The sequence below is a fragment of the Pipistrellus kuhlii genome, unplaced genomic scaffold (assembly GCF_014108245.1).
Source record: "Pipistrellus kuhlii isolate mPipKuh1 unplaced genomic scaffold, mPipKuh1.p scaffold_m20_p_16, whole genome shotgun sequence".
NCBI lineage: Eukaryota > Metazoa > Chordata > Mammalia > Chiroptera > Vespertilionidae > Pipistrellus > Pipistrellus kuhlii.
Genome location: NW_023425471.1, coordinates 15,245,302 through 15,270,132, shown reverse-complemented (window position 1 = coordinate 15,270,132; position 24,831 = coordinate 15,245,302). Strand labels below are relative to the sequence as shown.

Here is a 24,831-nt window from a genome sequence, read left to right as displayed (position 1 = left end):
AACAGGATTGTACTTGGGAGTTCTCTCCCCTGGCAACAAGTATATTCTATGTGTGGGAAGGAGGAGGGGATACATAGATGTTTGTGTGGCCAGAATAGCAGAATGTCAAAGGCTAATGGTTTTCCCCAAATGTCTCTTTGCCCCTTCTATCATAATAGAATCATGAGCTGAGTATGTGGCCACCTAAAATGCAAACTTTATTTCCCAGTCTCCCTCATAAATAGATATGGTCATGGGACTAAGTTCTGGCCAATGGCATATGAGAGGGAGTGATGTGTGTAACTTCCAGGTTATGTCCTTAAACGCTAAGCACATGTCTTTTCCTTTCCTTCTTCCCAGTAGTTAGACTACGGAGGAGGTAGAGAATATCTGGAATCGATAGACCATGAAAGCATTCTAAGGATGGCAGAACAAAATAGAAGGAGCCTCGTTTTCTGACACTATAAAGCATCATACTACCCTAGACTTTTATAGGAGAGATTTTATTTATCTTTTATAGACTCATACTTATAGCTTAATTAATAAATAATTACATATCACAATCTAATTCTAGACACCACAAAGAAAATAAACTATTTTTTAGCTTTTTATAAGAGTGACAACTTCTGTAGCTTTGAGCAATATGAAATATAAAATGTGATAAAAAGGATTAATAACTAAATCATATTAACAATTCATTCAAATTCATAAGAAAGACACCTAAAACCTGTAGTTAAGACAATAGTCAATTAATTATTGAGGAAATACAGTGAAAGAAAATTACTTGGAAAATGTTTTTCCTGTACAGACATCAAAGGAGTGAAACTTAAAGATTTTAGTTTACACCTAATAATTATATTAGCTAATATTTATTGAGGACCTATTTCATGTTAGGCACTATGCCACAGGTTTTTTATCATTTAATCTTCACAATATTTTATATATGAGAAACTGAGACTTGAACAGGTTAAACAAATCACTCAAGGTTCATATAATTAGGATCAGAGCAGATTTTAAATCCAGAGGTGTCTGACTTCAGAGTCAGTACTCTCAGCTACTAAACTGTATTGCCTCCCATACCAAAATGGTATCCTATATAATGAGAGATGAATATGCTAATTATCCCTTACTCTGAGGTGTAATGACTGACTGCATAAGGACAGGATCACGGGTCTGCAGGAGGGTGGGGCAGCAAATTACAAGCGGCCTGTGGAGAGCTACAGGAGGGGGCAGGGAAGCAAGCTATGTAGAGGAGGTGGCGGGGAGCTACAGCAGGGTGGGGCGCAGGCGGAGAGCTACAGGAGGGCAGCAGCGACCTACTGAAGCATGAATTCGTGCACAGGGCTACTAGTTTATAATGATAACACACAATGCTGCAAAGACTGGTAAAGCGGTTTACTCATTCATTACTGTCCAGTTTGCTCTCAGATACCTCACTGCTCTTCTCTGGCTCTGTTCTGTATCATAGGAAACAACATTTTCCAGGTTCCTTTGTTCCTTTAGTTTTTGCCCAATGGACAGTACTTGCAGAAGATTGGAGAGCAAAAAGAAGAACGAGTTTCAAAGTATTTTTCTCCCTCTCTCTTTCTGCTTCTTACAACACCTCCTCCATGGGTCCAGCTTTTGTCAGGCCAAACCTCCTTTGATGGGCCCAGCTAGTACCAGGCAGTTCTGAGTAGGCAGACCCAGCCACGGTTGTAGTTCCCTTTGGACAACCCTGGTTTCTGATTCAGGTGTCCCTCCATTCCTAGGGCCACAGCATCTTTCTACTGTTGCCAGTCTCTGAGTTATTGCACCACTGACTTCTCAGCTTCTCCGTTACTTTCAATGTCAATTTCCTGTTTTATTCTCTCTCCGTTAAAGATACCAGCGTGATTTCTGTGGGGTTTGGTGGAACTTGACTTAATATACAGACTACAGACCCCTTTGGGGAATAAGAGCAATAATGATGATCATACATGCTGACCCACCTTTCTACCCTAAAAATGTAGATTAAAGGGCCCAACTGAATAGCTCAGTTGGTTAGAGTGTCATCCCCATATGCCAAGTTTGTGGGCTCTATCCCTGGTCAGGGCATGTACAAGAGTCAATCAATGAATGCATAAATAAGTGGAAAAATATATTGACGTTTCTCTCTCCCTGCCTCTCTATAAAAATTCTTTTTAAAATTCAACTTAAGGAAATAATTTAACAGAAACAAAAATCTGCACATCCTATCTAATAAAGAGGGAATATGCTAATTGACCATCACTCCATCACTGCAAGTACTGTCCATTGCACCCACAGCTGAGGCCAAGTTCCCATAAGGAGCCTAAACAAGCAATCAGCAGGAACCTGAGGCTACACCCTCCCCCACCCCCACGGGGCTTGACTAGGGACCTCAGGCTGTGCCCCCTGCCCTGGAGTCAGGCTGGGGGACCTCAGGCTGCACCCCTGCCCTAGTGCCAGACCAGGGGACCTGAGACCACGCCCCCCACCAGGTGGGGCTTGACAGGGAACTTCAGGCCATGCCCCTCCCACCCTGTTACCAGGTCAGGGGACCTCGGGCCACACCCCCGGCCCCAGCACCAGGCCAGATGACCTGAGGCTGCACCCTCCCTGCCTGGCTGGGCTTAACAGGGGACCTCAGGCAGTGACCCTACCCAGCGGGGCTTAACGTGCAAACTGAGGCTGTGCCCCCCACCCAGTGGGGCTAGACAGGGGATCTCAGGCTGTTTCCCCCACCTGGCAGGGCTTGACAGAGGACCTCAAACCATTTCCCCCATCCTGGCACCTGGCCAGGGGACCAGAATGCCCCCGCCCAGCAGGACTTGACAAAGGTGGGACTGGCCAGTTCTGGATCAAGCCCAATTGGGAGGGGGAGGTTTTCATATACATTTTACTAATTTTCTTTCATCTCTGACACTTCTATTATAGAGAAAGGGCAAATAGCAATATTAAATTATTTCCTCTAACTAATCCCTTTTTAATGTTCATGAATTTCGTGCACCATGCCACTAGTCTATCTATATAAAAGGCTAATATGCTAAGTGTCCTTCCCTCTGTCTGAGTAATCACGTAGCAACTCCTGGCCTCCTCTCCCTAGTGACAACTAGCCTCCTTGCAGTTTCTTCATAGCCAGGCACAAACATTTCACAATTTAACCAAATGTCTGTGAAGCATTTTCCTGTGCCTCATCTCATTTGATCCTCACAGAAGTCCTAGAGTAGGTAGATAGGAGACTTGGTGGAATCCCTTTTTCTTTTCATTAGCCAGAAAATAGAGATTTAGAAAGCTTAGAAACTTGGCCCAACTGAAAAGAAGTAAGAAATGGTGGACCTTGAAAATGACTTCAAGTTTTTTCACTGTGAAGAATATAGTCAAACACTGCTGCAGCTAAATATTTTACCCTTTCTTCTCCCTACGTGATCTACAATAATAATCTATTTCATGTTGATATTTACTGCTGTGTTGCTGACAATTAACTGATAAAGAGAAGTTGGGGTGCTTCACTGGGCTGGAAAAAGTTTAGCTAAATGAAACAGCAGGTCTAATTAAGCAAGTATATTCTATATCCATAAAAGACTAAGTTGACTCACACATGCACCATATGTATAAAACTCTTGCTGGTACTAATTGCATGTGTGTGTGTTTCAATCTGTCATTGTGGATTGTGAATTTGGTTGACACTTCTACTATAGAAAAAGGGTGAACAGTGATATTAAAATATTTCTTCTAGAAAAGAGGGTGTGTTCTGAGAATCCAAGATGGCTGCACAGGTAAACACCTAGCCGCAGCCGCACACAACAATTTCAATAAAATACAACTAAAATATAAAATGGACATTACCCAGAACTACAGGAAAGTTGACTGACTGGAAATTCTATAATACAATGAGAAGCAAGGAGAAAACCAGAAGGAAGAACAGAGGAGCTGTAAAAGCCTAAGGTACGGAAACACATGGCGTGCGCGGAGAGGACGGAGCCGGAGAGGAGGGGCGGCTGAGTGCCTGGCTGGCATTCATTAGCAGGAAGGAGATAAAAGCTCCAACTGTGCTGAACCCCAGACCCGACAACGCTGAACCCCAGTTCTAGGCCAGACCCTGGGGACCCAGGCTCAAACAAAGGGAGCCAGGGCTGTGAGGCGGAATCCAAGGGGAGTGGCAAAATGAGGTCCCGGAGGCGCACACATTACATGCAGAGAAGGGACAGTTGGCTGTGCCGTGGAATTGCTCTGGCAGAAAGGAGACAAATGCTCCAGACTGCACTGAACGCCACCTCCAACTCCACTTTCAACTGAACTGAACCCCAGTTCCGGGCTCATTGTGGGAGAGACTAGACTGTTTGGTAGCAGGCGAAAATCTAGGGCACCTTTCTCTCAGAGGTGCTTGCAACGAGCACTGAAGGACCCTGAGACTCAGGAGCAGCATAGGGCAGGGCTCACAGAAACCAAAGCTGTAGGCTCCACCCTGAAACCCCACCCCATCAGCGAAGCTGCGAAAATGCGACAACGAAATAGATCACAAATGAAAGAAATGGAGGGCAAAAAGTGACTGGATATAGAGTTCAAATCTACGCTTATAAGGTTTTTCAAGAATTTCCTAGAAAAGATCGATAAGACCTATGAAAATATGAAAAGTGATCAACTAGAATTAATAAGGAATCAACAAGAAATAATAAGGGATCAACAAGAAATAAAGAATACATTGTCTGAAATAAAAAATATTATACTGAGTCCTAAAAACAGAATGGAAGATCGCAAGAATCAAGTCAAAGATTTGGAACATAAAGAGCCAGAAGACACTCCTCAGCTGAAGCAAGAAGGCAAGAGAATCCAGAAAATTGAAGATAATGTAAGAAACCTCTGGGACAACTTCAAGCGAACCAACATCAGAATTATGGGGGTCCCAGAAGATGAGAGAGAGCAAGATATCGAAAACATACTGAAAGAAATAGTGACAGAAAAATTCCCCCACCTGGTGAAAGAATTAGACTTACAAGTCTAGGAAGCACACAGAACTCCAAACAAAAGGAATCCAAAGAAGACCACACCAAGACAAATCATAATTAAAATTCCAAGAGCAAATGACAAAGAAAGAATATTAAAAGCAGCAAGAGCAAAGCAGGTAGTTACCTATAAAGGAGCATCTATACGATTGTCAGCTGACTTCTCAACAGAAACCATGCAGGCCAGAAGGGAATGGCAAGAAATATTCAAGGTGATGAATAGTAAGAACCTACAGCCAAAAATAAGCTACCCAGGAAAGCTATCACTCAGAATTGAAGGCCAGATAAAGAGCTTCACTAATAAAAAAAAAGCTAAAGGAGTTCATCACCACCAAACCAGAATTATATGAATTGCTGAAGGGGGTTCTTTCGGAAGAGAAAGTAAATAAAGATAAAAATTATGAACAACAAATACGTAACTATCAACAAGTGAATCTAAAAACCAAGGAAATTTGCCGAGACCGGTTTGGCTCAGTGGATAGAGCATCGGCTTGGGGACTGAAGGGTCCTGGGTTCGATTCCGGTCAAGGGCATGTACCTTGGTTGCAGGCACATCCCCAGTAGGGGGTGTGCAAGAGGCAGCTGATCGATGACTCTCTCACATCGATGTTTCTAACTTGCTATCTCTCTCCCTTTCTCTCTGTACAAAATCAATAAAATATATATTAAAATAAATAAATAAATAAATAAATAAATAAATAAAAGGAAGATAAATAATCCAATTAAAAAATGGGCAATGGACCTAAATAGAACATTTTCAAAAGAAGACAGAAGGAAGGCCAAAAGGCACATGAAAACATGCTCAAAGTCACTAATTATACGAGAGATGCAAATCAAAACAACAATGCGGTACCATCTCACACCTGTCAGAATGGCCAACATCAACAAATCAACAAACGACAAGTGTTGGCAAGGTTGCGGAGAAAAAGGAACCCTCATGCACTGCTGGTGGGAATGCAGACTGGTGCAACCACTGTGAAGAACAGTGTGGAGTTTCCTCAAAAAACTGAAAATGGAACTCCCATTTGACCCAGTAATCCCACTTCTAGGAATATATCCCAAGAAACTAGAAACACCAATCAGAAAGGATATATGCACCCCTATGTTCACAGCAGCACAATCTATAATAGCCAGAATTTGGAAACAGCCTAAGTGTCCATCAGCAGATGATTGGATCAAAAAACCATGGTACATCTACACAATGGAATACTATGCTGCCATAAAAAAGAAGGAATTCTCATCATTTGCAGCAACCTGGATAGAATTGGAGAACATCATGCTGAGTGAAATAAGCCAATCAATGAAAGAGAAACATCACATGACCTCACTCATTTGTGGATAATAAAGAGCATTATAAACTGATGAACCAAAAGATAGATATAGAGACAGTATATCAACAAGTAGACTGTCAAATTACAGCGGGGAGGGGAGGAAGATCTGGGGGAGATAATAGATCAACCGAAGGACTTTTATACATGCATATAAGTACAACCAATGGACACAAAACTCTGGGGAGGGAGGGGATGTGTGGGAGGGAGGGGGGCAAAAAAGAATCAATAAAATATATTAAAAAAATAAATAAAGAAAGAAATAAAATATAAATAAATAAATAAATAAAATTATTAGATTTTAAAATTTATTCTTAGAAGTGTAAAAGTTTATTAATTTAAAAAACAACAACAACAACAAAAGGAGATTGAAAAGCCTGATGAACAATAATAGTGGTTCATTGTACAATAGTAGAGTCGGTGATATGGGAGGGGAGTGGACTGACTGTTCTCGGGGAAAGGGAGGGAGGAAGAGACTGAACATAATCTGTGCACCTATGGATGAGGACAATGGAGGGTGGGGAGGGGGCGGAGGGTGGGGTGGGAACCTGGTGGAAGAGGGAAGAAATGAGGAACCTTTGTAATAATATGAACAATAAAGATTGATATAAAAAATAAATAAATAAATAAATAAATAAAATAAAAACCAAGGAAATTAAAAAAAAATCTGATGAACAATATTAACTGTTGAATATAATAGAATCAGAGGTATGGAAGGGGAGTGAACTGACGATTCTTGGGGAAAAGGGGAGAGGGGGGCGTAGGAAGAGACTGAACATAAACTGTGCACCTATGGATGAGGAGAATGGGGGGTGGGGAAAGGGCAGAGGGTCGGGTGGGAACCTGGTGGAGGAGTGCAATGGAGGGGCGTGGAGAGGAACATTTGTAATAATATGAACAATAAAAATTTATTAAAAAAATAAAATAATAAAATATTTCTTCTAATTAATTTCCTTTTAATGTGCACAAATTCATGCACTGGGTCACTAGTAGATGTATATTTTGGTATTATTGATAATAGCCAAAAACTGGAAACCATCTAAATGTTCAATATTAGGAGACTGGAAAAAATTCAGGGTACATAATACAATAGAATAATATGCAGCCATTCTAATTATTATATTGATACCATTGTAATCAACCTAGTTGTTAATTACAAGAAAGAAGCAAAAGGAAGGCCAAATAGTATTGGCATGTCATTTGGGCAGCTTCACCAGGAAGCTACAACTTAACACTCCCCATGGAACCATTGGTCTATTCCCTACAGATCACTGGAGGAGAAGAGTAGACACAGGCCCAGTAAAGTTGAGGTGACTTCAGGAAGATACTTGTTTGTCAGTCACACCAGGCCAGAATGGGGAAGGCCACTGCAAGCACTCAGAAATTTGGGTTATTTAATCCCTTAAACAAAGGAGTTCCCTCTCTTACATGGTTCACTTGACTCCTGGGGCTCTCTCACCCCTACTTCCTGGCGTTCTCCCACGTGGCCCACGGCCATGTAGACCCCCACACACAATGGACTAATGTACTGCTGTTAGCCTGATGTTGAACTGGACCTGGCTGCACCATGGAACAGAAACTCTGGATACTGACTTTGCTTCTAATTTTACTTAAACCTCAGCTATACTTCCATGGCTGGAATGTGACTTTGAAAACCCATGGACTGACTTTGCTTCTAACTTTACTGAAATCTCAGCTCCACTTCTATGACTGGAATGCGACTTTGAAAACCCATGGATGTATTTCCATGCAAATAAAAATCACTCATCCACCCGTGTGAGTCTCAGAAAATTCTTTTTCTCAAGATATCATCAGGACCCCATTCTTAGCACCCAGTGGGGAAGAGGACACCCCAATTTATCCAATAACAGTATCAGTCAGCTTTTGCTAGATTTTACTGCAGTAACAGCTGATCCCCAAATCTCTGACTTATCACAGGTCTATTCTCACTTAGCTTCCTATCCTTTGCAGGTTAACTGCAATTCTGCTTCATCCCAGGACCCAGCTGGAAGGACCAGCCCCATGTTGGTCTCAAAGCAGTAGAAAACAAGCAAGGATAGAATTATACAATCACTCTTAAAGTTTAGACTCAGATATGGGATATGTCATTTCTGCTCTAATTCCACTAGTCAAAGCAAGCCGTATGACCAAGCCTGATATCGGTGAGGCAGATATTACTCCTACAGGGAGGCCCACCTGGAATTGGCCCTGTAGACATGTTCTCAGTGGAAAGGGGCAGCAAAGGTTTTCAACAATAATAACATCTACCATAATAATCAAGACTATGACAAATGTTTGATATAATGATAAGAATCTACAAAAATATTTTGCATGCACTATTGTGGTTGAGTCTGTTAGTGGTCCACCAACACACTCTAATGTGTTTCCTGGGCATATGAAGTTAGCTATGGTCATATGACTAAGTTCCAGTCAATGACAGTATCTACCTGAAGATAGTGTCAGAGCCCATAGGTGAAGGGCTCGGTCCTGCAGGACTGCCCCTTCCCTTCTGACTTCAGATGTCATCTGCAACTCCAGTTTGTCACCCGTGCTTCTGATTAACTAATTATAAATGGTAGGTTCTGGTGACTCCTTCCTTGTGCTTGATTTATTTGCTAGAGCAGCTCACAGAATTTAGGTGAACAGTTTACTTGCTGTTTATAATAATCTCACCAGCTTATTATAAAAGGATATAACTAAAGGACAGCCCAGATGAAAGGAATGCCTAGGGCAAAGTATGGGAGGGAAGGGGCATGGAGTGTCCATGTCCTCTCTAGTGCACCACCTTCTTAATACCTCCTCCTGCTCTCCAACCTAAAAGCTCTCTGAACCTCTTCCTTTTGCATTTTTATGGAGGGCTCATCAGAAGACACAATTAATTACATAATTTGCCATTGGTGATTTTCATTTTATTTTATTATTGATTTATGAGAGAGAGAGAGATGTGAGAGAAACATCCATCAGTTGCCTCCTATACATGGAACCCAAACCTGGATATATGCCCTGACCAAGAACCTAACCTACCACCTTTCGGTGTATGGGATGATGCTCCAAACAACTGAGTCACACTGGCCAGAGCTGGCCATTGGTGATTAATTCAACCTCCAGCCCCTTTCCTCTCCCCAGAGGAGGGAGGGTGGGGCAGAACATTCCAACCCTCTAACCTCAGAGTTAGCCTCCTTGGCAACCAGCCGCCATCCTTAGGGGCTTTCCAAAAGTCACCCCATTATCCTAAACTCCATGTGGTGGGAAAGGGCTTGTTATGAGTAGCAAAAGGCACTTCTATAGCTCATATCACTTAGGAAATTCCAGTGGTTTTATAAGCCTATGCCAGGAATGCTAATAAAACCCAAATATATATATTTCTTATTATAAATCATAATATTACAAGGACACACTCTCATGCACCCTGATTTACCATCTCCCAGTTTTCCCCTCCCACATTACTAGGCTTATGACAATAGGTCAGAAGATTAAAGAATGGGACATTTAGAAAGAATTCTTGTGGTGCCACCATTCTGTGATCGGCAGCATGAGGTTTAAAAGTAAACAAGTGATGATTTTAGGTACTAAAAGGAGATGAATACCTAAATGCAGGGTTATTGATAAATTCCTTTGGGAAATATATCTGTAAGGAACCAAGGAAAACGAAATTGAACAGAAGGAGACACTGATCCAGTATGAAGCTGCAACCAAAGCTTAAGCCTATCTCACATAAAGCTCTGAAGCTGGATAGGCCTTCAGTGTTTTCCCAAGTTAATGCAAGGAAGACAAGACTGTGTATTTCCACAGCAGCCGTCAGTAGCTGTGGTCCACCTACTGAGAGAGTGCCTAATCTTTGTAAGGCAGGTTCCTCAAGGCAAAGGCAGTTGCTAGGGAGGAACATAGATATAAACTGTCAGGAGTCAACAACTCCAGCAACTCAGAGATAGGTGCATTGCCCTGAAGAGGGAATCTTGATGGAGCGTCACAGTTTCCACTACAAATGCTCTTTATCTTTGCCAAAAGCTTAATGAGGTCACTCCATATGAACTCTTTCCTTTTTAAAAAATATTTTTACTTTGTACTGGTCAAGAAAACTGCCCCCCTAAATATTTTTATTCCTATTATTAATTAAACTTTGAGTCCAAACAAGGAAAAGATGTTGAATCAATTTTAATTAAGCTCTTTCTTCTGAGAAAGGTTACCACTCCCAAGATGATAGCTTTGGTAGAGATGAGCCAGTGAGGAGTTGACCACTGGGCGCGGGCACTGGTGTTTAGGAGTAGGTAACTAGCAGGGAAAAGGTTGATCCTGGTCACCAGCTGGAGTTACTGAGATTGGTATATTATTCTATCCAGTTCAGGTGATGGCCCAAGGTCCAACCCAATTCGTTTGGCTTGTTTCAAAAAGAGCCCTGCTGAGTATAGGTGAGTTGTGTTCCAGTAGGGGCACTAACCCATTATCTATCACCAGACACACAATTTCCAGATTAGAGAATGCCTAACCAAGAGACAATGAGTATATCCCCATGGTCGAAAGGCTGGAGGTGATGGGCAACTGGTGTCTCTTCCTTCTGTATCCTTTGCACTTAATAATTTTATTTTTTTAAACATATTTTATTGATTTTTCACAGAGAGGAAGGGAGAGAGAGAGAGAGAGAGTGAGAAACATTGATTGGAGAGAAACATCAATCAGCTGCCTCCTTCACACCTACCACTGGGGATGTGCCCGCAACCAAGGTACATGACCTTGACCGGAATCAAACCTGGGACTTTTCAGTCTGCAGGCTGATGCTCTATCCACTGAGCCAAACCAGTCAGGGCTGCACTTAATAATTTTGTTTCCCCTCTTTACATGTTTTAGTATAAGAGGGCTCCATTTTGCATTTCCTTGTGCTTATAAAAGCAAAAATGAAAATAGGCTGTATTTAGCTCTTCTAGCAAATTCAGAAGGCATTCTGACACATTCATTATGGTTTTTAAATATATATTTTATTGATTTTCTACAGAAAGGAAGAGAGAGGGATAGAAAGTTTGAAACATCGATGAGAGAGAATCATTGATCAGCTGCCTCTTGCACACCCCTTACTGGGGATGTGCCCGCAACCAAGGTACATGCCCTTGACCGGAATCGAACCTGGGACCTTTCAGTCCGCAGGCCGATGCTCTATCCACTAAGCCAAACCTGTTTCGGCACATTCATTATTTAGGGTGCTGTCTAGTACAGGGGCAAGTGCTAAACGAGGGTTGCTAGGTGGGAAACAAAGTAGAGTATAGAACACAGGGGGGAAAATTAGATTATGAGGAACCCATTTCCCATTGAGAATCACCAAATCATAAGGTAAAAGTCAATCAAAGGGTCTACAAAGAAGTAAAAATTAATGTAATTTAAACAGAGTATTTTAGTACAAAGAGAACATTTGTATGAAAGTCATCCTGAGAGAACTCATGCTAGGTTACAGGCAAAAAGCTAACTGGAACTAGGGATTTGCTGTTCTCCCAGAGAGATGGCCTGCACCCAAGTTTAGCTTCCCATGGGACTTCCTTCCCTTATAGGAGGACTGTAATATCCATTCAGTCTCAGGGTTCAAGACAATGCCTATAAACAGCTGGCATCCTAAATCCAAATTGCCTGGCACTAAGCAGCACAAGTAAGCTATCTCCCACAAGGTTCCTCATAGGCTTGTTCTTCAAGAAGGGAGAACCCAGGATCTCCCTTTAGGCTCAACAATTAGACCTCTCACCAAAGTTCAGTTAGCTACTACTGGCCCAACCCTCCACCTGCAGAAACCAACACTGGGCCATGGTATGGCATAATTTCTCAAGAAAACCAGCCAGCCACTTGGGTAAATTGATTACTTTTGATCCCTTCCACATGGGGTGTGTGTGCTATGGGGCAGCAATTTATTCTTTCCAGAACTGATTCATACTCATATTATGAGTTTGCCTTTCCTATCCTGGTTCTGCCAGGAGGTGGCAGCCATCTCTCCTGCTCAGCATCATGGGTGCCCTCAGACCACTCATAAAAACCATGATTGTAACAAAAGAGGACCAAGAAGTTCATTTGGCACCAGTCAGACCAATCTGTCAAAATTAAGCATAACTTGCTCCGCCGGTGTGGCTCAATGGTTGAGTGGCTAACTATGAACCATGAGGTCCCTGGTTCAATTCCCAGTCAGGGCACATGCCTAGGCTACAGACTTGATCCCCAGTAGGGAGAAAGGCAGCTGATTGATGATGTTTCTCTCTCATCAATGTTTCTTTTTTTAAAATATATTTTATTGGTTTTGTTTTTTGTTTTACAGAGAAGGGAAAGGGAGAGTTAGAAACATCAATGAGAGAGAAACATCGATCAGCTGCCTCCAGCACACCTCCTACTGGGTTTGTGCCCACAATCAACGTATATGCCCTTGACTGGAATCGAACCCGGGACCTTTCAGTCCATAGGCCGACGCTCTATCCACTGAGCCAAACCGGTCAGGGCTCATCAATGTTTCTCTCTCTTTATCCATCTCCTTTCCTCTTGCTCTAAAAAAAAAAAAAAATCAATAAAAACATATTTTAAAAAAAATAAAGCATAACTGGAGGAAACCCAGAGGCACTTACAATAGTGGGAGCAGAAGATTCAAGGGCCAGATCTTGATGCTCAATATTGGTTATGGGAGCAACAAGAAAACAAAGCATACGCTGCCCAGTGGTTTTAGGAAGTTCCTTGTCAACAACGTCAAGGAGCTTGAAGTGCTGCTGATGTGCAACAAATCTCACTGTGCTGAGACTGCTCGCATTTCCTGAAAGAACCGCAAAGCCATTGTGCAAAGAGCAGCCCAGTTGGTCATCAGAGTCACCAATCCCAATGCCAGACTGCACAGCGAAAAATATGAACAGACAGCTTGTGCACACTGCATTTGTGTTAATCAAACCATAAGATTCTGCCAAAAAGAAAAAAGACTAGCTGAAACTGGTTTGGCTCAGTGGATAGAGCATTGGTCTGCGGACTGAAAGGTCCCAGGTTCGATTCCAGTCAAGGGCATGTTCCTTGGTTGCAGGCACATCCCCAGTAGGGGGTGGTGTGCAAGAGGCAGCTGATAGATGTTTCAAACTCTCTATCCCTCTCTCTTCCTCTCTGTAAAAAATCAATTAAAAATATTCTTAAAAAAAGACTAGAAGGTAGATTTTATTACTTACCACTTTTGAGGAAATTTAGATTTTCTCTCCCATTAGGGCGGGGTCCTCCAAGAGCTGAGTGAGGAATGTCTTCAAGATATATCACCTCGCCCTGGCCAATGTGGTTCAGTTGGTTGAGTGTCTTCCCATGATGCACCGAGAGGTTACCCATTGGATTTCCTGTCAGGACACATATGGTTGCAGGCTCAATCCCCAGTAGGGGGCATGCAGGAGGCAGGCAAATGATGTTTTTCTCTCTCTCCCTCTCCCTTCGTGCCTCTCTCTCTCTCCCCCCCCCCTCTCTCTCAAAAAATCAATCAAAACACATTTAAAAAAAAAAAAAAGATGTATCACCTTCTAGCTTGTTACTGAATAGAGGCTATGTATAGGTCTAACCCAGGCAGATAATTTTAGGGAGAGGCCACATATCCTTAGAGTTTGGAGACCAGAGTCAGCAGACACACAGTTGCCTGCCTATTGCCATCAGCATTATGAAGACAGGAAGATTGCTGGGGCAGCAGGACAGGGTGGCATGTCTGTTGTTCAGCGTAGCAAGAACATGTGTTTCCCATGGATCAAGGTAACATTAAAAGAAAGCAAATAAGCTTGCGCCTTGCCAGTAGGTGAGGGGATCCTGGAAGTAAAAAGTTGTGGGTATTCCAGAAGAGGTAGGGACTAAGAAATTAGAAAAGGTTGAGTCCATATTAAAGAACTGTATCTTGAGGGAGATCCTGAAGAATCATGCTCACCCCATGAGAGAAACAGCATTCGGGTGCCAGACACATAGAAGGCATTCACAACCAAGAGAATTATAGCAGTATCAAAAAGTAAAAGAAGCCAGGGACTGAGGAAAGAGAGGCCAGAGGAAAGAGCATTATTTGTGTCCTCAGATGTGCTATTAAACCTTCCCAGTGGAAGACTAAGAAGAACCCTCAATGAAACCAAGAGAGAAAGAGCCAATTTTAGGCATCTGCCATGTGCAGAGATGACAGGCATCTTATGACTGCATCTGTAAGGCAGTAACTTGCCCACCTCCAATCCCACCCTCTTCATCCTTGGAGAAGAAACTGTGGTTAGCAAAATGGGGAAGGAGACGTAGAAGCCTATAGAACAGAAAGAGGATTATACTTGCTTTTCTGACTTTTAAAAAATATATTTTAATTGATATCACAGAGGAAGGAAGAGGCAGAGATAGAAACATCAATGATTAAGGGGAAACATCAATGATGAGAGGGAATCATTGATTGGCTGCCTCCTGCATGCCCCCTATTGGGGATTGATCCTGAACCCCAGGCACGTGCCCTGAACTGGAATCAAACTATAACTTCCTGGTTCATAGGTTGCCGTTCAACCACTGAGCCGCACTGGCAGTGCTGCTTCTTTGACTTTACACTCTTCACTAATGAGAGCGAGCAAGATATAACTTTAAATCAAGTTCTGAGTTTTGATTATTTTATGGGGCTGCTGGTTGTCTCCCCCACCTTTTTTCTAAAGATTTTAGCTAGGTACAAGACTGCTTAGAACAGTGGTCAGCAAACTGTGGCTCTCGAGCCACCTGCAGCTCTTTGGCCCCTTGAGTGTGGCTCTTCCACAAAATACCACAGCCTGGGCGAGTCTATTTTGAAGAAGTGACGTTAGAAGAAGTTGAAGTTTAAAAAATTTAGCTCTCAAAAGGAATTTCAATAGTTGTACTGTTGATATTTGGCTCTGTTGACTAATGAGTTTGCCCACCACTAGCTTAGAATAAGACCACGTTCCCCAGCCTCCCTTGCAGGTAAACACAGTCATGTGATTAAGTTCTTGCCAATGGACTGTGAACACAAGTGATGTTAACAACTTCTGGGTTGTGCTCTCAAAGGAAATGGGTAAACCTTCTCCTTCTGGACCAAATAAACTAGGACAGCAGTCTAGGGATGGTGGAGTAAGAAGACAGAAGGAGACTAAATCCTGCTCACCTTGTGGAACAAAGTTGCTTTTGCCATATAATAGGCAAAACTCTCAGTGCCATATCACAATGCACATTTATTTTCTCACTCATGGGTTTGGGAGTTGGCTGGGCAGTACTGTGTGTGTGGTTTTTTTTAAATATATTTTTTTATTGATTTCAGAGAGGAAAGGAGATAGAAACATCAATGATGAGAGAGAATCATTGACCGACTGCCTCCTGCCCGCCCCCTACTGGGGATCGAACTAACAACTCCAGCATGTTCCCTTGACCAGAATCGAACCTGGGACCACTGAGTCTGCAGGCTGATGCTCTATCCAATGAGCCAAACCAGCCAGGGCCGGGCAGTTCTGTTTGATATGGAACCTTGAATTTGAAGGTTTTCTATAAATGTTTTAACATGATGGTCCCCACTACTTGGGATGTGCAACAGGAGTGAATGGCCCCTTTCTGACCACATCCAGCTTCCAAAATGTTCTGCTTCAAGTTCAGCTCTGCTCTACATGTGTCATTCTCATCATCAGATTGGAAGGAGATTAGAAGCTCTCAGGACAGTGGTGGTTCCTTCCCATAGCAACAGTTGGATCCAGTTTGCCCACACTAGTGGAAACAGCATCTTCAGTTCCCCTCAGAGACACCAGCACCATAAGATGTTGCTCCCTCCTCATAGGTCTGAGTTTCAGCTCCACAAGGCTGTCCTCTAAATGTCTAAATTATAATAATCCCTACTTCTTCCCGTAGTACCCCAAGCTCTAGGCATAATAGCTGCCTCCTTCAGTGCTATCTTCGCAATACATTGAGTTCTCTTCTTGCTTTTTCAGTTAATGATCATTTCTTTATATTAAACTCTGTTAAAATAATTGAGGTGGTTTATTTCCTGACAGCACCCTAATTCACTGTAGTAAATCCTATGCCTGTGAGTCTCCTCAAGAATTTTCTCTTTGATATATTTCATGACAGCCCACTCCCAGTATCTTCATTCCCCTGCACTTATTTTTTTTAATCAAAGAATTTACTGTGAACTGTCATCATTTTTTTTTTTTTCTCTCTCATCCATCCCCATCTCGGGCCAATAGCTTCCTGAGGTCGGAGCACATCTGTTTCCTTAAGCACCTGGCATATAGGAAACTGAACGCCACACGTTTGAATGAATGAGTAAATGAATGAGCGAGGAAAAATAAAACAGGAACAGAAGCAGTTAACAGTATGAGATATGGAAGATTCACAAAACGCCAAAATGAAAGAGAAAGTTAGATGGGGCTGTGAGAAACAGGAGGGCTGTGGCTGCCAGCTGCGAGCCCAGCTCTGAGCACATATTAAATTCTCACTAAATAACGCGCATTGACCACAGGATGAAAGTACAGCTGAGCCGAAACCGGTTTGGCTCAGTGGTAGAGCGTCCGTCTGCGGACTGAAAGGTCCCAGGTTCAATTCCGGTCAAGGTCATGTATATTGGTTGCGGGCACATCCCCGGTAGGGGGTGTGCAAGAGGCAGCTGGTCGATGTTTCTCTCTCATCGATGTTTCTAGCTCTCTATCTCTCTCCATTCCTCTCGCTAAAAAATCAATAAAATATATTTTTTTTTAAAAAAGAAAAGAAAAGAAAGTACAGCTGAGACTCTGCAAAGAATACTCGAGGACAGGGAGGGTAAGAAGGCTGGAGAACTGGGGACATCAAAGCAGTGTTAGCCCTTTGGGTTCTAGAGGGATGACCCAGCCCTAAGGGACGCCTCTCACTTCGCCAACGGGTCGTGCCCAGCCCTTTCCGGAGTTTCATTCGGTTCCTCCGCCCCCTCCTTCTCCGCTCCGCGCCTCCAGAGGAAACAGGTAAGACTGGGAGCACAGGGGGTGCTATTTAATGGGGCTTTTTTGGGCATGCGTTATCCTCCGCCCGCTGCCCCCGCGCACGCGCAATAACCTGGCCCATAAGGGGAAGCTCTGAAGCGCGCTCAGGCTACTCTTAACTGATCACCTTTCCCGTGGCCCCGCCCTCCCGCGACTGTGGGGAAAGCTCGCGAGATGGCCCTCGGCGGTCTCCGACGGCGCCATCTTTGTGCCTGGCGAGCGACGGCGCCCGACGGGAGACCCGAAGCCTGAGGTTCGCAAGCCCAGCTCTTGCTGAGAGCGGATCCCGGAAATACGAGGCGGGCCTCGGTGGGAGGGACGCACTAGGGAGGAGGGAGGGAAGGGGGCGGTGGCGGCGGCTCTCACCGTATCCGGGCTCCGCGCGGCGCACACCCGAGGGGGGGGTCGGGCGGGGAAGCAGCGCCGGCCCGGACCCCCCGCGGGAACAGGCGGCAGGAGTGACTGAGAGGCGGCGGCTGCGGCTGCGGCGGACTGGGAGCAGCGGCTGCCCGGTGAGTGTCCGTGAGGAGGCCCAGCACCTGCCCAGACTGGGGCTTCGGGGATGGCTTCGGGGTCTTCCCGGTGACCCCGTGTTCGGGCGGTGGGCGTGTGCGCGGCTGCTGGTGACCCGGGGCTCCGCTCGGCCTGGGGCTGCGCGGCTGCCGAGGTCTGCGCAGGGCCTGGCGCCTTCGACCCGGACGGCTGAGGAGAGAGGGAGTGGCCGGGGTCGGGGGGTAGCCCTGGCCCCCCGAACCCAGGGCATGATGTCCTTCCTCGCTGGACCCTGGACTTTGAAGCCCCAGCAGAGCGTTTGGGGATGAGATGAGAACAAACGCCCCGAGGTTGGAGTGGTTGAGATCGCAAGGAAGGTTAGTAGTAATTGTTGTGAAAGACGTTTGCAAACGATTGTGGGCAGGTGTAGAGTAAGGAAAAACACAGTCTATGTTCATTTAAAGATCGCATGAGGATTCCTCTGAGGGCCGACAGATTAGGGTTATTATCAGTGGAGTTCTGTAGTTTAATACTGTGTGCCAGCTCATTAAAGTTCATAAAAGCAGGATTTTGGGGGGTTGCACGGGGGGTTATAAAGTAAGCTGCATTATAAAGTTTCCTAGTGTCGATGAAAAGCATTTGTCCTATAAAATTGCTCAAGAAAACTTTTCACCTTTGGTCCAGACAGGGCTTGTCAATTCCATGTGTTCTTCAGTGACGTTTGTCAAACAGACAATACTTTTGGCATGCCATGTATTTATTTCTGGTTTGTAAAAATAAGACTGAATGGGGGAAAACAATTTGACAAACTGAAAAGCTCCTTCTGCACACTTTTTACTTTGAAAGGAAGAGGGGATTTACTTTTGTCTTTGCAAATGCTTTACAAGACATTTGTAAGAAGAAAACATTTAGATCAGAAAAGGGCTTTTGAGATGAGAGTTTACTTTTTCACGGTATTAAATTTTAAAGGGTATCATTACTTACGGCATATTTTGTGATGATTTTTTTTATGAATATTGGAAGATTGCAAGCATATACACATACATAATTTTAAATCAGTGTATGATATGAAGTTTTTCACTTTGAGCTCTCCCCCTACCCATTTGCCTATGGCTTAATCAAGGGAAAAACTTTAGTGAAGGTGAAAATTAAATATGTGATCTTCATCTTTACGTTGGACAGAATATGGGAATATAATAATCTATATTCTGTCACTCTGAATTTTCTTCCACATATTTAATAGCCTTCTCAGTTATAGATACCACACTCTGTACAGTTTGTGTTGGAACAAAGGGAATTAACATTGATTGTATTCAGGCACTGGGCTTGGTGAATTATGTACTTTTGTACTTAATCCTCATAGTTACCTACCCTGTGCCAAAGATAACGTCCCTGTTGTACAGATAATGAAACGTCCAGTATTCTTCAGTGTCTTTCCTGAGGAGGTGATATAGCTGGTAAATTAAACTATAATAAATATTCTTAAGTATTTAGGATTAATTCATTTTAAACCTGGGGTAGAGCTAAAACTTATGTGTGTCTGATTCTAGAATGTGTTTTTCCTACTATGCTCTGCATAAGTGTATGTGCTGACTGATAGAAATTTTATGAAAGTGGAAATTTTTGTCACAAAGAGACCTTTCAATTCTGTTGCTAATCATGAAAGCTTTCAGTGTTCTTGGCTGAAGATAGTCTCAAGTTTTCCCCCCCAGATATCTTCATTTTCTAGCCAGAGGTAACATTTTAGCAGGTCCGCTGATTAGTAAGGATTCCTAGTAGTTGAGGTGACCTATCTGAAAGACAGTTTTCACTATCTTTGTCTCCAATTTCAGCATGCCCGATATACTTAAAATGTTTTGTTTATTCTGATATTAGTTTTTCAAATACTATTATTAAAATACTATTATTAAAATAAAATACCAGCTATTTATAGGGGTTTGAATTTGCTTTATTATAGCTTGAAGGTATACAGACACATACCCACCAAGCTGCCTTCTCTAGCAAGTGGAGTACTTGATAACAGATGCTGTTTTTCTTCTCTTTCACTTAGGGCAGAAGTTTTGGACCTAGTTTGTGGTTTACAGAAAATACAGTAGCTATTCTGGGATTCGGCATAATCTTCTGTGGGGCTAGGGAGTAGAAGACCTTCCAGATTCCAAGCACTATCTTAGATGAAATGAAACAGCAGGAACATCTTGCTAATGCCATGGCCATTGGTTACTTTTATCCCCCATTGGTCTCTGCTCTTGCATCTTTGATGTTCTGCTGAGCTTGCCATCCGGTCATTATCTCTGTTTAAGAGAGTTCAACTGGAAGAGTAGCTGCTAAAATTAAAAAAAAAAAAAAAAGATTCTAGCTGGCACTCATCCTTTGTGGTCCTTTGATTAGATTTACTTGTCTAATTATCCCTGGCTGGAATTTCAGGAGAAGTCATGGAAGTTAGGATTTGCTGCTCCATCTTTCAAGAAGTAAATTGGAGGTCTTTAATTAAATAGCCATGTCTCAGAAACATGGGCATTAGAGGCAGAGGAAAAAGAAGTCCTGTGTTCCTCAGGATATGTCTGTGTGTTTGTGATATATGGAGTTTGGAGCTTTGCTTGAAATAAAACCTTGGAATCCTGATGGGCAATATTTAGTCTGAATGAACAATGTTTTCATTAGAGGCAGACTCCCAAGAAAGAGTTAAATACACTTCCTTATTTGTTAAGGTAATTACTCATTGTATTTGGGCTATTGCAGAGAAAAAATTGACAAATGATAATGTAACTGAGTACTCTTCAAGTAAATAAAGCCTTTCTGAAATGATTTATATTGCCTCTATATAAATAAAAGACATCAGGAAATTGTCTCTGATGTTTTTAGAAGCTTATTTTCATACCTTCTGCATAATAAACCTCAAGGCCACAAATATTCATTTGTCTAAGAGTGAAATGGAACTGTTGAAATATTTGGAGCTGCCAAAATGAATTAATCCTAAATACTTAAGAATATTTATTATAGTTTAATTCATTGGTAGGTCTATTAATTTGTTCAATCCTGCAACATCCCACTTCCTTCCTGCTTCAAATTTCTCTCCTTTCTTTCCTTCCTCTCTTTCTGACTGTTACTGCTGGTGCATGGAGCCTTCCCATAGTTCTCAGTTGACACACTGAATGAAGTCTTTGGCAGAGTGGATATTGACGAGGGCAAAAAAAACAAAACAAAAAAACACCCTTAAAGTCCTCTTCCCTTCGATTTACTCTCCTCAAGGAGCTTAAGAGAGAGCTGGACAAGACCACATGGCCCACTTTGTTATTTTTTTTTAACTTATTGATGAGAGAGAGGAGAGAGAACATTGACTTGCTGTACCACCTATTTCTGCTTTCATCAGTTGACTGTTGTATATGCCCTGACTGGGGATCGAACCCACAACCTTGGTGTATTGGGACAGCCCTCTAACCAACTGACCTACCTGGCCAGGTTCCCATTCTTTCTGGAAAGGAGAAAGAGTGGCCAGAGTGAGGGAGGAAGGATCTTGACACTACCATGGTTTCTCTTTTTCTTTTCCTTCCCTCTCCTAAGTGTTAAAGAGGAAAGTTTGTAAAAGCCCATCTGCTTCAGGAGCAGGCACTGTTCCCTTGTCCTCTTTTGCAGCCCACCCCAAACCCCACTTTTTTCTTGTTCCATTTAGCCGCTATCCCACCCTTCATCCTTCTCTGTTTTCCTTATCCCAAGGTCTCTTCCCAATGCAGCACTTTTTGTCTTCAACCTGAGGTCTAATGCACTGCCAATCAACCTCCTGCATGCCTTTCCTTATGCTCTGCTTTGATCATGGAAGCCTGGGCCTCTGGTCCTAGGGGAGTCCAGACTCCCAGTTGGGGGAGGGAAAAATTCTACATCCAGGCCTGAGTGGGACAGGGGTAGTTGCTTTTATTCAAAGTTAAAGGCTAAATGGGTTTTCCTATAGGTTCGGTAATTTATTATACTTCTGTAACCTTATGGGTGTTTAAGTTTTTGTGGGTTGGCTTGGAAACCTGGCACATAGACCTTTGTTTTCTGGGAAAGAAAGTTCTGAAGTTCAAATAGATGACTAAAAAAAAACCAGCCTTGTGCTCCAGAAGTTGGGGGTTGCATGCTTTTTGTTACTCAGTGGGATGGTAGGGAGCACACCTTTATTTCACCAAAATTAGATGTCTTCTGTGGATCAGATGGTCCTTCTGGGAGATAAACTGATAGCCTTTATAGACTATCAGTGAAGAATTTCTGAATTCTAAGAATTCAGGCACATGTTTTGAGTTCAGTCCATCCCAAGTTAATGTGTGTCATTAAAGCAGATGTTACTGTTGTGGAAAGAACATTTTTTCTTTGTCATAAAGGAATATCTTGTTCCCACTATATCTTGCTGCTGTTTTGAAACTTTTCAAGGGTACTGGAATTCTTAGTTATTTTGCCCTAGATTACTTATTGGTAAACATGGGCAGTGTGTTTTACCTGAATATTTTAAAGTAAACTTTTATTTGCCTATTGTTGAAATTAGATGCAGTTACCACTGTTTGTAGTGTTCAATTAAGTGAAGGATTTCAAGGTGATAAAAGCAAAGCAAAATATATTTTAAATTTATTCTCCATAAATGTATTCAGTTTTAGCTTGGGTGAAGGACCTATAACTAATAAAAGGCAAGATGAGGTTCTTCATTAGCTGGGAGGAGGAGGTGTCTCCAAACCACTCTTGTTTTTAAAATGAATTTGAGTCAGCTTCATTTTGAGAATTTACCAAATTATTCAATTACACATACAGTGCAATGGTTAAAAAGCATGATCTCCAAGGGTAAAATGCTTAAATATCCAAATCTTACATTTATTTTTTAAATATGTTTTTATTTATTTCAAAGAAGAAGGGAGAGGTAGAGAAAGATAGAAACATCAGTGATGAGAGAGAATCATCAATCAGTTGCCTCCTGCACACCCTCCACTGGGGATTGAGACCACAATCCAGGCATGTGCCCTGAACTCCTGGTTCATAGGTTGATGCTCAACCACCGAGCCACACTGGCTGGGGAAAACCTTACTTTTGACACTAAGTAGCTCGGTGATCTTGGGCGAGTTGCTCAATCTCCAACCTGTTTCCTCATTTTTGAAATTGTGATAGTGTAATACCTACCTCATAGGATTTTTGTGAGGATTAAAGGAGCCAGAGGATGTATAATAATTAGAACATCGCTAAATGGTAAATGCTCATAGTTAGTTCTTTTTGTTATTATTCCTTTGTCATTGTCATTATTGCTGCTCCGATTTCTATCGATACTTTGGCTACCTTCGGAGATGACACCTGTTCTGGGTGTATGTGAAAGACATGTTTATTTGGTAGTAAATTTTAGATATAAAGCTTATTGGGGGTCCAGGCAGAGAAGTATATTAACTATTGGATACATCCAAAATTGGCCATAATGAAGGAAATCCATAAAATATTCAGCCATTTTTTCCCAGTAATACCATTCCTATTATGTTATGTATAAGGAACTGTGCCACTTTGAGTAACTGCAGTGTCTTTGTTAAAATTTGTATATATTATGTTGGTGTTTGGGAACTGTGTAGAGGGATGTTCAATTTCTAAATGGTCCAATTATAAGAATTTCTCTTTGGAAATCAACTCCATTTTCCCATAGAAAAAATGTCACATGTGACCTTCAGATTCCCAGGCCAACCCAACGTGCCTGAATTTGAAAACTGACAATACCATAAAAACTAGCTTCTACGTATAATAGTGTCTCAATAAGAAGAGCACTGAGTGCATCAAGTACTGAAAGATTATGAACAGTGTGGTGGAGTCACATTCCTTCACAATCCTAGCAAGGACTCCCAAGCTTTGGGCAGAGGAATTTCTTCCCTGCTGGAGGCTGAGGACAGCGGGAGCAGTGTAACCTGGTTTCTAATAGAAGGCAGGAGCATTTTCTTGGTCTGGCTCCTCAGAAGGCTGTATATTATAGTGGTTGCTTTCAAATCTCTATCACTCACAGAACTTCTGATCTGCAAAATGTAGTTGTAAGTAATGCCTACCTTACAGGGTTCTTGGGAGGGTTAAATGTGTTTCTATAAAGCACTTTAAAAGCACCTAGCCCATAGATGAGTGCATAGGAAATGTTATATATTTCCTAGGTTTTACTGTTCTAATAGAAATAAGCTTCTTTGGAATAATTTTAGATTGGCAGAAAAGTTGCAAAGATACTACAGAGTTTCCATATATCCTTCAGATATACATAGCTGTGGTACATTTGTCACTAACATTGGTATTTTACTATTAGCTAAACTGCAATTCTATTCAATTTCATCAGTTTTTCTACTAATACCCTTTTTCTGTTCTAGGATTTGATCTAGGATATCATATTATATTTAGTTTTTTAATTACCTTTTTTTTTTTAAAGAGGAACAAAATTTTAAGTATGTTTCTTATTGATTTCAGAGAGAGGAAGGGGAGAGGAAGAGAGAATCATTGATTGGCTGCCTCTTGCAAGCCCCCTACTGGGCGTTGAGCCTGCAACCCTGGCATGTGCCCTGACCAGGAATCGAACCCGTGACCTGGCTCATAGGCCAACACTCAACCACTGAGTCACACTGGCCGGGCTTTAAGTTACTTTTTTTTAATATATATTTTTTATTGATTTCAGAGAGGAAGAGAGAGAGAGAGAGAGAGAGAGAGAGAGAGAGAGAGAGAGAGAGAGAGAGAGAGAGAGAGAGAGAGAAAGAGAGAGAAAGAGAGAGAAAGAGAGAGAGAGAGATCAGTGATGAGAGAGAATCTGAGTGGCTGCTTTCAGTCCACAGGCCGACCCTCCATCCACTGAGCCAAACTGGCTAGGGCTTAAGTTACTTTTAATTGTCATTGAGACTTCCAGTTCTTTAGTAAATAAATTTCTGTGGCCATAAACACATTTTCTGATTTTAGTTTTCTGCAGGTCCTCGAAAGGTGTTTTTCCTGGGAACGAAACGTCCAGGAATTCATCTTAGCACTGAACTTTATAGTTTGAAATAAAAGGAGTCCTATGATAGAGGAAAGAATGGTATGAAGATTGAATGAAAACAATTATTTTTATACTTTAAAAATGTTTTTACAGAACTAAATTGGATTGTTTTACTTTTG

The 24,831-nt window shown here is 42.3% G+C and overlaps 1 protein-coding gene and 1 pseudogene across 14 annotated transcripts in view; both read left to right on the top strand.

Moving 5' to 3' along the window:
* Positions 1 to 12,274: 12,274 nt before the first annotated feature.
* Positions 12,275 to 16,138, top strand: LOC118720188 (annotated as a pseudogene).
* A 1,046-nt stretch (positions 16,139 to 17,184) lies between these two features.
* The window catches only part of TAB3 (TGF-beta activated kinase 1 (MAP3K7) binding protein 3), an 88,145-nt gene continuing 80,498 nt past the window's right edge, over positions 17,185 to 24,831 (top strand). For 3 of the 14 annotated variants that reach the window (XM_045582352.1, XM_036439730.2, XM_036439729.2), the window contains exon 1: positions 17,571 to 17,738. The gene's annotated coding sequence lies outside the window, so the exon portion shown is untranslated. Of the gene's footprint in view, positions 17,209 to 17,563; positions 17,739 to 17,779; positions 18,096 to 20,052; positions 20,427 to 24,831 lie in introns of those variants that run through there. The other 11 variants (XM_036439732.1, XM_045582351.1, XM_045582347.1 and 8 more) reach the window with 9 other exon arrangements.